The 12,457-nt window shown below is 46.2% G+C and overlaps 1 long non-coding RNA gene across 1 annotated transcript in view; it reads left to right on the top strand.

Moving 5' to 3' along the window:
* The first annotated feature begins 386 nt into the window (after positions 1-386).
* LOC108177215 (uncharacterized) overlaps positions 387-12,457 on the top strand; it is a 35,033-nt gene continuing 22,962 nt past the window's right edge. Inside the window, exons 1-4 of the long non-coding RNA XR_007922110.2 lie at positions 387-636; positions 1,820-1,946; positions 3,882-3,959; positions 7,022-9,633. This is a non-coding gene — a long non-coding RNA (uncharacterized lncRNA). The remainder of the gene's footprint in view (positions 637-1,819; positions 1,947-3,881; positions 3,960-7,021; positions 9,634-12,457) is intronic.

The following is a 12,457-nucleotide window of genomic DNA, read 5'->3' as shown; positions in this document are numbered from 1 at the left end:
AGAGGAGACTCAAAAAAAAAAAAAATTAAAAACTCAATAAATCTATAGCAGGCTCATTTGTAAGTGGATAGTTTTGTAGGGCCCACGAATGATGTTAGAAATAGCCATATGGCCCTTTGCAGAACAAATGGTGGCAGGAACCTAAGGGGTCAAACAGGAGTGGCTGGATATAGACACGAGTAGACATAGCCACCAGCCTGGAAAATACAGATTCAGTTTACCTTGTCTTTCACAGCAAGCTCAAGGGCATGAAGAATCACTTTGCAATGATCCCTTTGGTATTTACAATATCCCTAAAAGGTAAGCAAGCAGCCCCATCTCATATTTATATTTACGTGGAGCTAAGACGCTGGGACAAGGCCTTCCTGCTTACGATCCAGGGAGACGCTGTCCAAACGAGGGGCGCTGCGCTGGCGCCGACACACGCTGCAAATAAGGCGCTTCGCACTGTCTTCCCACTTCTTCGTTTACCTCATTTGGTGAAACTGCACAAGCTCAGGGCTTGGAACTTCCGTCTTCTTATCACGGACATCGTGTACTGTTCCAGCCCTCAGCCAAGTTGTCCAGGAAGGAAGCGTTTTGTTCCTTTTAGACAGAGGGCCTGGCCGGCCATATGGCACGCTGTTGACAAGCTCTGTAAGTAACGTGATCGTTACCACGTTAAAAAAGATCTATTAGAACTGGGGAGTGCACTGTGTGTTGGAGCTTAATACTATCTCAGGTCAACAAATAGGAAAAGAAAAACTGTGGGATGAGGGTGGGGAGAGGGAGAGGGGACAAGGCAGGGGCGGGGAGGGGGGAGAGAGAGAGGAGAGGGAGAAAGAGAGAGAGAGAGAGAGAGAGAGAGAGAGAGAGAGAGAGAGAGAAGGAAGCAGTATGAGCCTCTTTGCCTATCCATTGTGAGTTTTCCTAAATCCAATTATTACTTAAATCAGTGCATCAAGGCTCAACCTATTCGATACCTATTGGGAACCTCAACTGTTAATTCCTTGCTGCTGTCAACTTATTATTCAAATTGGTATTACCTGAGTAATTGATATTACTCGAAATATGTTTTCCTTCTTCTCTCTCTCTTCTCTTTTAAGGTTGATAACTTGGTTAAATATTTTGACATCTACATAAAACATGAAGACATAAAAAAGATGTCTTCGTAAACACATCCTTTCAGCCGGGGGAAACCAGCTAACTGCAGAGCGAGTTTGCTCTCTCGGGTTTCTCTTTCGTGAGGGTTCTCAGAATCTGTGCTTTGAAGGAGCTTTCTCTTTGGATTTCCACTGCAGCGCACCCTGAGAAGTCCTCAGTGATGTGGGTACAAAGTGTACCCAGTGACACAGAACTAGGACTTGAAAGATGCCCCAAGCTCTTCTATTTAAAAGTGGAGTGGAGATTTTTGCATTTATGGTCAACAAGGCCAGGTTAATGAAGCGTAAGAGGCCAGAGGAATTAGATTGAGAACTGAATGGGTAACAAGTCACACCCCTTCCTTTTTCTTGCTAAAAATGAAAAGGTATGCCTCCAGTCCTGGACGATTAGCAGCCAGGGGGAGAAGAAGGCTCACGGGTTATTTGGAAGGGCATTTGTGCCTACGTGTCGTTAGCATGTACATTCGCACGCAGATGGAGCCCACATAGGAGGGATGAGAAGATGCATGATGTTGCAGATAGCAGTTGGACACACGTGTCTGTGCCACTGAGAAACTCTCTTGTTTGCGCCTCATCAGCCTGTTGGGCTGGGACAGAATCAAGGCTTGCTTGGAACTGGACAACCTGGCTCTCCCTGGCCTTGCTCCGTTGTCTTTGTATTTTCTTGGTCTTTCTAGAGCAGTCTCTGAGAGTGGGCTGAAGTGGCGCATGTAACAACAGCTGGCGCTCCCTAGGTTTCCTAGCTGTCCTCGTCTTGGGTCTCTACGTGCGTCTTTGCCTTTGATCTTCACTGTGACTCACGAGGTAGGTGCGGTTCCATGAGCATCTCTGAGAAAACTGTCAGAAAACAGAAACGTTCAGCAGCTTGTAGAAGATGCACAGTTTGTAAAGGTGGAGGTGGGACTTCAGCCCAGGCAGTCTGCTGTCAAGGCTTGAACTCAGAACCAAGTATTATGCCAGTGGGAGTGTAATGGCCTGCAGGGGGCGCAAGAGGAGACTTCTGGGTCAAAAATGATCTGGTTCCTGACTTGGGCGCTGGATTATCTGTATCTTGTAGAAAATTCATGGCACTGAACACTTTACAAATGTACATGCCAGGGAGCCTCAAAAGACTCCTGGCAAATGGAGTTAAAAGTAAGTTTATTTTGGTGCCAATTGTGAAATCCATGCATTCACAAAATGCTTAAAAGGTTCATGGAAAATGTGTGTTGGGGAAAAAAAATAACACTTGGATCTCTAAAGTACTGGGCATCCAACTAAACTTACCTTTTAATTTTATTTTCCATGAATTTTCACAAGTACCACCCTACATGTGTTACACTTGAATTATATCAAAATAGAAAAATGTATGTGAAAAATAACTTAAAATAAAGAGGTAAGGCGTATGTATATAACCAATAGTAATTTTTTAAAAGTTATTTATTTATTTGAAAGGGAGAGTAACAGAAAAGCAGAGGCAGAGAGAGAGAGAGAGAGAGAGAGGTCTTTCATATATTGGTTCACATCCCAAATAGCTGCAATGGCTGGAGCTAAGCTGATCTGAAGCCAGGAGTCTGGAGCTTCTTCCAGGTCTCCCATGTGGGTGCAGGGGCCCAAGGACTTGGGCCATCTTCCACTGCTTTCCCAGGCATATTAAAAGGGAGCTGGATTGGAAGTGGAACAGCCAAGACTTGAACCGTCACCAATTAGGATGCTGGCGCTGTGGGCAGTGGCCTTATCTGCTATGCCACAGTGCTGGCCCCACCAATCGTAATTTGAATATCAGTTGAGAATTCATTAATACTCTTCTTGTAGAAAACATCTGTAACTCATGGAACTTACTTGATTTCTATTCATGTCTCAGTTTACGTGTCTGTAAAATGGGAATAGTGGATTCCTAGTTCACAAAGTCAGAATAGTTGACCTAACTTACCTAAGGCTTTAGAAGCATAATGAAGACAATTTGTTCTTCAATGCTATGGAAGCCTTGATAATTTGGGGTCCCAGCTGGAGCAGGGATGGGAACACTGAGATCCCCACATCGTACCCGTGACCCTTCTTCTAAAATAAAGTGTAGTTATTGAAGAGCCATTTTGTTGGCACAATCAAGGTATGTTCCTTCTCCCGGAAAAGGTGCTTTCTTTGAGAACAAATTATATGACCAGACGGAAGGTGAGCCAAGTGACGCCAATAAATCCACCGGCAGGCATTCCCTGGGTCAGAAGGTGCAGACGTTCGAAGGAGTGCCTTTGCCTGTCTACAGTGTAACCCTGGTGCTGTTTAAGGAAAGCGCTGGGGTGAAAATGAATGTGTCTCTCCTGTCCGCTAGAGTGACAAAGGCTGCAATTCAAGGGAGCAAACCGAGGGAGCTGTTGCATCTGCTCCCTGTGTCTACCCATTGGCGTGGTGCATCGTGACCCTGTGACATCTGAAATCTCTTTTCCTTTGGCGTCTTCCATCTACAGATGCCTGCTGCCCAGGGGCAGCCCTGCACCCTCATGGCGCCCTCTGTGCCTGAGATCCTGCGCTTTTCACAAAGGCCCATTCTCATCGTGCCAACGGTCAGCTCCGCTTGCCGAAATTCTGTCAAAGCAGACAAATTAAACATGTCAGGTGACATGGGGGAAGAGACGGCTTTCTGATTTATTATGGAATTTTTTACGGATAAGAGTTATTTCTCTTGGCCTGATACTTGCTCTTAGAGGCTTGATCACATTTCAAGGCATGGCAGCCATTGACTGAAGTATTCTGGGTTCGCAGATATTTGTGTGCACGGGTCTGTCTCCGGGTGTCCATGTGAATAGGTTGGAAAACTGAAGCGAGATTGCTGATTGCAGGGTAAGAAACGAGGGGAAAGTAGCTGGCGCCCTGGCTCAATAGGCTAATCCTCCGCCTTGCGGTGCCGGCACACCGGGTTCTAGTCCCGGTCGGGGCGACAGATTCTGTCCCGGTTGTTCCTCTTCCAGGCCAGCTCTCTGCTGTGGCCCGGGAGTGCAGTGGAGGATGGCCCAAGTGCTTGGGCCCTGCACCCACATGGGAGACCAGGAGAAGCACCTGGCTCCTGCCATCGGATCAGTGCGGTGCGCCGCCTGCAGCGGCCAGTGGGGTGAACCAACGGCAAAAGGAAGACCTTTCTCTCTGTCTCTCTCTCTCTCTCTCACTGTCCACTCTGCCTGTCAAAAAAAAAAAAAAAAAAAAAAAAAAAAGGAGGGGAAAGTTAAGTCTCCTTGTAACCCTCGTGTTCAGTGATTTTAAGCTTCTCTGTGGCTATCTCAGTTGACAAATGGACTTATGCTTACATGCAATTAAAAAAAAAAAAAGCCTTATTGGGGGCAAGGTTGAAAACATTGTACTGTTACTTGGAGAAGGATATAGAAAGCTTTCTTTTCTCCTGAGGTTGTCTTTGCAAATAGAATGCAGTCGTGTCATTTTCCTACCTGCACGTATATAAAGACCGAGTGGAATGGCAAGGTCAGACTTGGGGTGCCTGTCCTCCCTCTGGCTTTTCAGATGTCACAACCAGATGCGGTATAATTTAAGCAGCAGAGCTGGGGGACAGGTCTGCAGAGTTGCCTGTCTGTTGGACCTGGAGGAGCTTAGCCCAAGCAAGGTAATTTACGACCCGAGGCGAGCTCAGCTCCCTGCAGGCAGCGCAACCTAAGCTCTCCAAAGAACTCCTGGTTTATTGGAGAGAACGGTAAGGCTGGAGACAGGATGAGCTACGGCTTCGCGGTGGCTTTCCCCGCTCTCCTTTTCCTTGTTGTGATATTTATTATTTGTGGGTAGGGATGAGAGGGTTCACTTTGCCAACTTTTGAACCCTGTCTAGATTCATGGCTCTGAGTTTTGAACCGTCCCTGAACCTCGCTGGGTTCGAGTTCCTGTTCACTTCGCCTTCTACAGCTTCCGGTGTCGAACCGCGAAAGACTCTAAAGGTTTATTTCAAAAGGTGGAAACAATTCCTTGAACGTGAAATAGTATTTTTCTTCGCACCAACATATTTTAATGAGTCAAGTGTAAATGAATTGAAACCATATGGCCCAAATTGCCCCAGTGGAGTCACCAAGTTCATGGCTGAATTATTATTAGGTTTTATTGGATTCAAAGTGGATAAGACATAATGAGACAAAGGGATGGACCAGCACACATTTGTTCTTTGTGGTTCTACGGCTGTGTTCCCTCTTTAATATGAAGTGGGCTGTGGTTGAGATCTGAAAAGAAGAGGAAAGAGTAGGACACCGTTATAAGCAGGGTTTTGCCAAGTAAGAACCCTGTGTTGGGAAACAGGGCATTTTGGCGAAAGATGCAAATTCTTGGTTTAATGGCTGTAACATTAGGAGGTAGAAATAACTTTGAAGTGTGGGCTGCATCGCTGTCCCCCGCGAGGCTCAGCACCTCCACACCTGCAGTGCACCCGGCACTGCTTCCCCAGGCTGCGAGTCCTGTCCTTAGAACCCTGAAAGGTTACTTGGTCTAGTGCTTTCTTTCTTTCCTTTTTTTTTTTTTTTTATTTGACAGGTAGTTATAGACAGTGAGTGAGTTCACTCCCCAAATGGCCGCCATGGCCAGCACTGTGCTGATCCAAAGCCAGGAGCCAGGTGCTTCTTCCCGGTCTCCCATGCAGGTGCAGGAGCCCAAGCACTTGGGCCATCCTCCACTGCCCTCCCCGGGCCACAGCAGAGAGCTGGACTGGAAGAGGAGCAACCGGGACTAGAACCCAGCATGCACATGGGATGCCGGCGCTGCAGGCGGAGGATTAACCAAGTGAGCCATGGTGCCAGCCCTGGGTCTTGTGCTTTCTACAATCAGTTGCCTTAAACATGTCTTTTGAAAAATGCTTGTTTATTTGAAAGGCAGAGCGAGAGAAAGAGAGCAAGAGAAAGAGAGCGAGAGAGAGAGCGAGAGAGATAGGACATGCCCATTAGGTAGTTCATTCCTCAAATGCCCACAATAGCTAGGATTGGACCAGGCTGAAGCTGGTCTCCCACATGGTGGCAGGGACCAATCATTTAGCCATTATCTGCTGCCTCCCAGCAGGCAGAAGACGCTGGATTGGAAGCAGAGCAGCCAGGACTTGAACCAGCACTGTTAAAGGGGCTGTGGGTATCTCAAGCAGCAGCTGAACGTGACGCGGCACACGTCCAGACAGCTCTACAAAGGCAGCCTGGGTCCTAAGCAGTCTGCTCTCCCGTGCCCCCTGTGAGAAAGGTGTCCAAGGCTGCTGCTGCCTTGGGCAGCGTCTCTGGGGGCCCAGCAGAATTCTGGGAGTAGGGTGCATGGTGTGTGGCAGAGGACAAAGAAACACCTGCCTACCCAAGTGGAGGTCCCCAAAGCTGGTCAAGAAATGTCCACCAGATGCCCATGGGGATGCCATTGGGCATGGTGTGGTTGAGAGAGCGTGGCCACAGGGCCACAAGCCACACAGAGCCACAGAAGGAATGTTTCCTTTTGCTGTGAACGGTCTCCAAAACTCGCTTGGGAAAACAACTTGCTATGTTGTGTGGGTCTGCCCCATTTCCCTACCTAAGAAACATGGGCTCAGAATGGCCACCCTGGGGCGAGCGTTGTGGCCGAGAGGGTTAAGCTGCTGCTTGTAACTCTAGCATTCTATTTTGGGGTGCCAGTTTGAGTCCTGGCTCCTCTGCTTCAGATCCAGTTCCCTGCTAATGTGCCTGGGAAGGCAGCAGATGGTGACCCAAGTGCTTGGGCCCTGGCCGCTCACGTGGGAGACACCCATGGAGTTCCTGGCTCTTAGCTTAAGCCTGACCCAGAAGTGGCTGTTGCAGCCAGGTGAGGAGTGAACCAGTAGATGGAAGATCTCTCTCTCTCTCTCTGTCTGCTTCTCTCTCTCCCACTGTTCCTTTCAAACAAACCAATAAATCCTTCTGTTTTTGTTGCCAGCCTCCTGGTGAATGTTGGGTGAATGTGACAGACAGCTTGGGGAACCCCTGGTTTCCAGTGGATCACACAGGGAAGGCACTGAGCACCGTGAAGTCAGAGCCCGACACTGGAGGGGCAAGCAGGTTTCTTCGCAGGCAGTGAGCAAGACCTGCACACTCTGCTTCGCACTCATTTGCAGGGAGGAAGACACAGTGGCTGCAGCTCGCTCTGTGATGACAGAACGTGCCAAGAAAATCTGCGAGTCCGGGCCAGCCCTGGGGTCCCGTTGCCAGCTGGGATTATCCAAAGTGGGGTCCTTAGAGACAGCGGGCGCTCTCCTCCACCACAGACTGCGGAAACCTCCCACTCGACTGTTTTAAAAGCTGCAGAGAATTAAACATAGAAGCCTTGCGGAGGGAGGAGAGTCCTCTGGGGGCGCTTTGTTTGCTTTGGTTTCTATCTCCCTCCCTGGAATGCAGTAAAATCCTGGAGCAGTCAACTTGCAAAGAGGGGGCCAGGCCGAGAGAGGAAAGCCCCCGGTGCCAAAGTGAAGGGTGAGGAGCCCCTGCTGGGTTCTGGTTTTATAATCATTTCTGTTTATAGTCGGGAGGCAATAGCCCCCTTCTTGAATTCAGCACACGGAGTCTTTTCTTCGCTGTTCCCCTGCTTATCCAAACATTATTGGGCCCCGTCCTTCAATGGGTTATTATTGAACAGCTAATGTCAAATACAGACCAAGGCTGCTGGTTGAATGGGACGCCTGTGTCTCTCAGGTGCTGAACGCACCATTCACGCCGAGGGCGCGGCGCTGGGGAATGGTGGCCACCAGAGGCAGCAGACTTGGCTGGGTGGGTGGGAGCAGCGTGACCTCTGGGTGGGTGGGGGCAGCGTGACTTCCCTGTGCTTTGAAGAGGGCTGTGGAGCAAGGAAGGGGCTGAAACATTGCTCTGTGGACCACTGGCCCTTGGAGCACTGATTTTAGCCACAGGCCTGAGAAAATGACAGAGGGATGTGTCTTGGGTCCAGGGCCAGCCCTCAACACTTGCTCACTCACTCTTACACACACGACGGCCCTAAGGTCTCACTTAAATGATGGAAAACACCAGAAAAATGACAAGAAAGGAAGGATTCCAAGTGCTATCCTGGAACTCTGTGAAATAATTTTTAAGAAGACTTATTTATGGATCTGAAAGGCAGAATTACAGGAGTGGGGGAGAGAGAAAGAGAGAGAGATTCTCTCTTTGATGCCAATGTCTACAACGGCCATGGCTGGACCAGGCCGAAGCCAGGAGCCAGGAGCTTCATCTGGGTGTCCCATGCAGGTAGCAGTGGCCCAAGCACTTGGGCCATCTCCCACAGCTTTCCAGGGTGCTTTTATAGGGAGTTGGATAGGAAGAGGAGCAGCCAGGACTGGCACTCATATAGGATGTTAGCATTGCAGGCAGCGGCATAACCCACTGCGCCACAGTGCTGGCCCCTGAACTCACTTTGTCTTAGCGACCCCAGTAGGCTGTCTGAAGTTGGGACTTGAATCCTTTTCTGAGAGACTCCCCTGTGAGGAGGAGGCACAATGAGGGGTGGTGAGCAGCCACAGAGATTCGGAGAAGCTGGTTGAAGAAAGAGGATTCCGGAGCTGTCCCAGCCCTGGCCCCTGCAGCTCACCTCTGTCCGCCTCCCCCCTCGGCACAGCCAGGGCCACTGCACAGCAGGAGGCTTTGCACGCTGTCTGCCAGTGCCCAGCGGATGACTTCAAAACATGTGGGAAAAAGGATCGAAAGAGAAGTCTATATTGATGCAGGATTTTTTTAAAAATTTGTTTACTTATTTAAGAGAGTGAGAGGAAGGGTCTATTTATTTGGCTCCCCAAATGCCCAAAATGGCCCAAGGGGTCAGGGGAAGGGGAAGCCAGGAGTCGGGAACTCAATCCATGTCTCCCACATGGGTGGCAGGGAGCCAGTGGCTTGAAACCATTATTACTGCTTCCCAGGGGCTGCATTAGCAGAAAGCTGGCATCAGGAGCTGGAGTTGGCCATCAAACCCAGGCGTTCAGAGTAGGATGTGGGCCTCTAACTGGGTGTCTTAACCCTTAGGCCAAACGCTGCAAACGTTTTTGAAACATGTACATAATTTTTACGTAATACACATTTCCACAAACTTTCTGAAGACCCCGCATGTGCGTGGATTTCAAAAATGTTTGCACCCAAATCCTAATTTTTGAACTAAACTTTTCCACATATATTTTGAAGTTCCATCATACCTTAGTGACTCCCTTGCTACGAAGCAAAACGCCTCTCATTCTGCTGTGAAAGAGGACGTAGGAGGACTATCCCTCCTCTGTGTACCCCACAAGGCGGCTATGGAGAGGAGAAGGTAATGTTTACAATGGGCGCTGTCACACCCAGGTGACAGCCACAGCAATATCAAGTTTACGATTATGGTTCTGCTCATGTCCCTGCGCGTTCATTGCCCCACTCACATCACAGGAGTAAATACAGGCTCCCTGGGAAAAGACAACAGTACCGACTACTAATAACAGCGCTCACAGCCCACACGGCACAGTCGTCTCAAGTTAGAGCTTCCCTGGGCATCAGCCACGCTTCATTTCCAAGTACCTGGCTACCTTGAAAGGAATGGTAGGTGCAGGAAGGGGCTGGGCTGGACCGAAGATGCTCTCGTCAGTATTTGAAACAGTGCAAATCTTAGGCAGCTCATGAATGCTGTCCGGTAGCCACTGGCCATCTGTGGCTAGTAAAGCCTTTGAAATGTGGCTAGACTGAATTTCAACGTCTCAGACGTGCACAGCATACAGGGGCTTGGGAAAAAGCCCAGTGGAGAAAAGGACGTGAAATATCTTACTGATGGCTCTTTCATACCGATGTTGAGATGATGTTTTGCATATGTATTTAAATATTTCACTGAGTTTAAGTACAGCTAGTTCTCGTTTAATGCGGCTACTAGGACATTTTAAATTACATGTGTGGTTGTGATATACGTCCACTACACAACGCTGGGATGGTCTTTATTAGTAGACAGTGGGGTGCTGGAATTCTGTGTTCCCTGCCTTATTCATATCATCAGGGAAGTGATTGGCCTGAATTGACTCTTTGGTTGAAGGTGTTGCCAAGGGAAATTATGAATCACTTTGAAACAGATAAAAGGAAAGTTACCGAGTGTCCTGGCCAATGGGTTATTGGAGTTATCGCCACCTTTTGTTGTTTTTCAGCTCTTTTATAGTTCTGCAACTGATAATGAGGAAAATCAGTCTTATCTGTTGGAATGTATAATTGTTGTGTCTGGTGCAATATAATTGATTACTGCCCTGTGGACAGAGTCTTTCAAACTTCTTTATAAATTCATTTCAGTATTCATTTTACCCATGTAGATGTGGTTTACTGAATTCTTCTGTGATGTGATGTTAACACTTTACTTGTCCCTCATGAATTAATGAGTTAAATAAAAATCTTTGATATGAGTTCATTTTAATCATTGTACATGAGTCACAATTTTGTCTTTTTGAAAATTATTTGAGAGAGAGAGAAAGAGAGAGAGAGATCCCATCTGCTTGTTCACTCCCCAGATACCTGTAACAACTGGATATGGGCCAGGCTGAAGCTAAGAACTGAGACTTCAATCCAGGTCTCCTACAAGGTGCAGGGACCCAACCACTCGAGCCGTCACCAGTACCTCCTAGGATGTGTGTTAGTAGGAAGCCGGAATGGGGAGCAGGGCTGGGATCCGAATCCAGGCACTCTGATATTGGATGTGGGCGTCTTAACCACTAGACAAAATGCCCTCCTTGATTTTTGCCTTTAAAAAAATAATACTAGAGAATTGAGGGGTTCTTGGACTTGACGGAAGCTGAGCCGGCCTCTTATCCTTCCTCCCAACCCCAGCTGCTCCTCTGACGGCAGTGACCGGGCTGTTTCTGGCCCAGAGATGAAACGCAGAGTGCATTTTTCTATATTTTATCTGATGGCTGATTGCTGCTTAAACACTACTCAGATAGGAAGCAAGTGAAATTATGGGTGATTTTGAATTTTTCAGCCTGTTAGCGTCCCAACCACCCGGAGGAATATCTGATCCTAAGAGCAAATGCACTGAGCTCCATGATAACGAAAGAGAAACTTAGCACGCGAAGGGACTTCCAAAAATTTGTGGAAAACGGAATTAGAAGATAGATTTATTTTGAGGCCAAAGAAATAGAAATCCATGAAACTCAGGGGTTCTCAAAACGTTTATGGAAAATATATTATGGAAAAAATTATGCGTGGACTTAAATTTTTTGTTCCCAAATAGATTTTGCATTTTAGCTCGTTTTCCATGATTTTTCTGAAGTCCCCTCGTAGGACTTATTTGTAAGGTGTACACTGTGGATGTTCAACGAAATACCCACAATTTAAATATAACACATATTTAAAAGAAAGTGAGTAGTTACAGCTTTTTGGTTTTTTTTTCTTTTCTTTTCTTTTGTTCTGTTCTATAAACACTGAAAAACCTTGACTTTCAAAACAAGATAAGGCAAGATGGGATGAGCACACAGGATTTATTTTACATTTTCATTTATTCCTGCAAATATAATTAATTTCAACAAACATGAGCCAATAAAAACATAGAGTTGGTAATGTCACATACTTTCCTTTTTTGAAGTTTGGAAATAATACACTTAGGATTGCTATATGTTTTGTTTCTTTTCCATATTCTTTTTTAAGAAGTTAGTTCTTTCTTTTTTCTTTTTCTTTCTCTCTTTTTTTAGTAGTGAGATCATTAAATTTTGTGAGTATCGGCCTCCGGCGTGTAGGCTTACAGAACACGAGAAAGCTTCCTGATGGTTCACAAGCAAAGATGTATGATTTTTAATACATCTGTAATTTTGAAAATGAAACACTCACTCTACAAATGCAGAAGAGGGTACTTATAAATTATACATTTTATGGGCTTTTTTTATAGAGAGAGGAGCCATCCGAAGTCTCCATTTCAAATATATTTGTACAATGTTTTCACCCCTATAATCTACCTGTATCTAGTTATTTTCTTTCTTATTTCTTTGGGAAATAACTTGAGGAGACTTTGTAGCATAAGTAAGCACCTTGGCTCCCATATTTTTAGTATTCCAATTTACCTGGTGATATCATCAAGGAAACAAAAATATATTTTCATATAAAATGTCAAAAACATCTATAGCCAAGTCAAACTTCAAAAATTAATTTCAAACAACTGAAATGATAAAAAAGTTGAACTTGCCTATGGATGATTATTTTATATTGAATGCTTTTAAAATTATTAACACAGTGTGTTTGTATAATTATTTCAGAATAACAATATTATCTTTTAAAAAGTTGTTTAAGCAAAAACCTCTGGTAAAAGATCTCTGTATTTTTAATGTATTGTATAAAAGAGTTTTGCTGTCTCTCAGTGAAATGGTGTATAAACAGTGCTTATTAAATCTCCCATCATTAT

Source organism: Oryctolagus cuniculus, chromosome 16, assembly GCF_964237555.1.
Source record: "Oryctolagus cuniculus chromosome 16, mOryCun1.1, whole genome shotgun sequence".
Lineage (NCBI taxonomy): Eukaryota > Metazoa > Chordata > Mammalia > Lagomorpha > Leporidae > Oryctolagus > Oryctolagus cuniculus.
The sequence above is the reverse complement of the archived record's forward strand: the minus strand, read 5'-3'. Positions and strand labels throughout refer to the sequence as shown.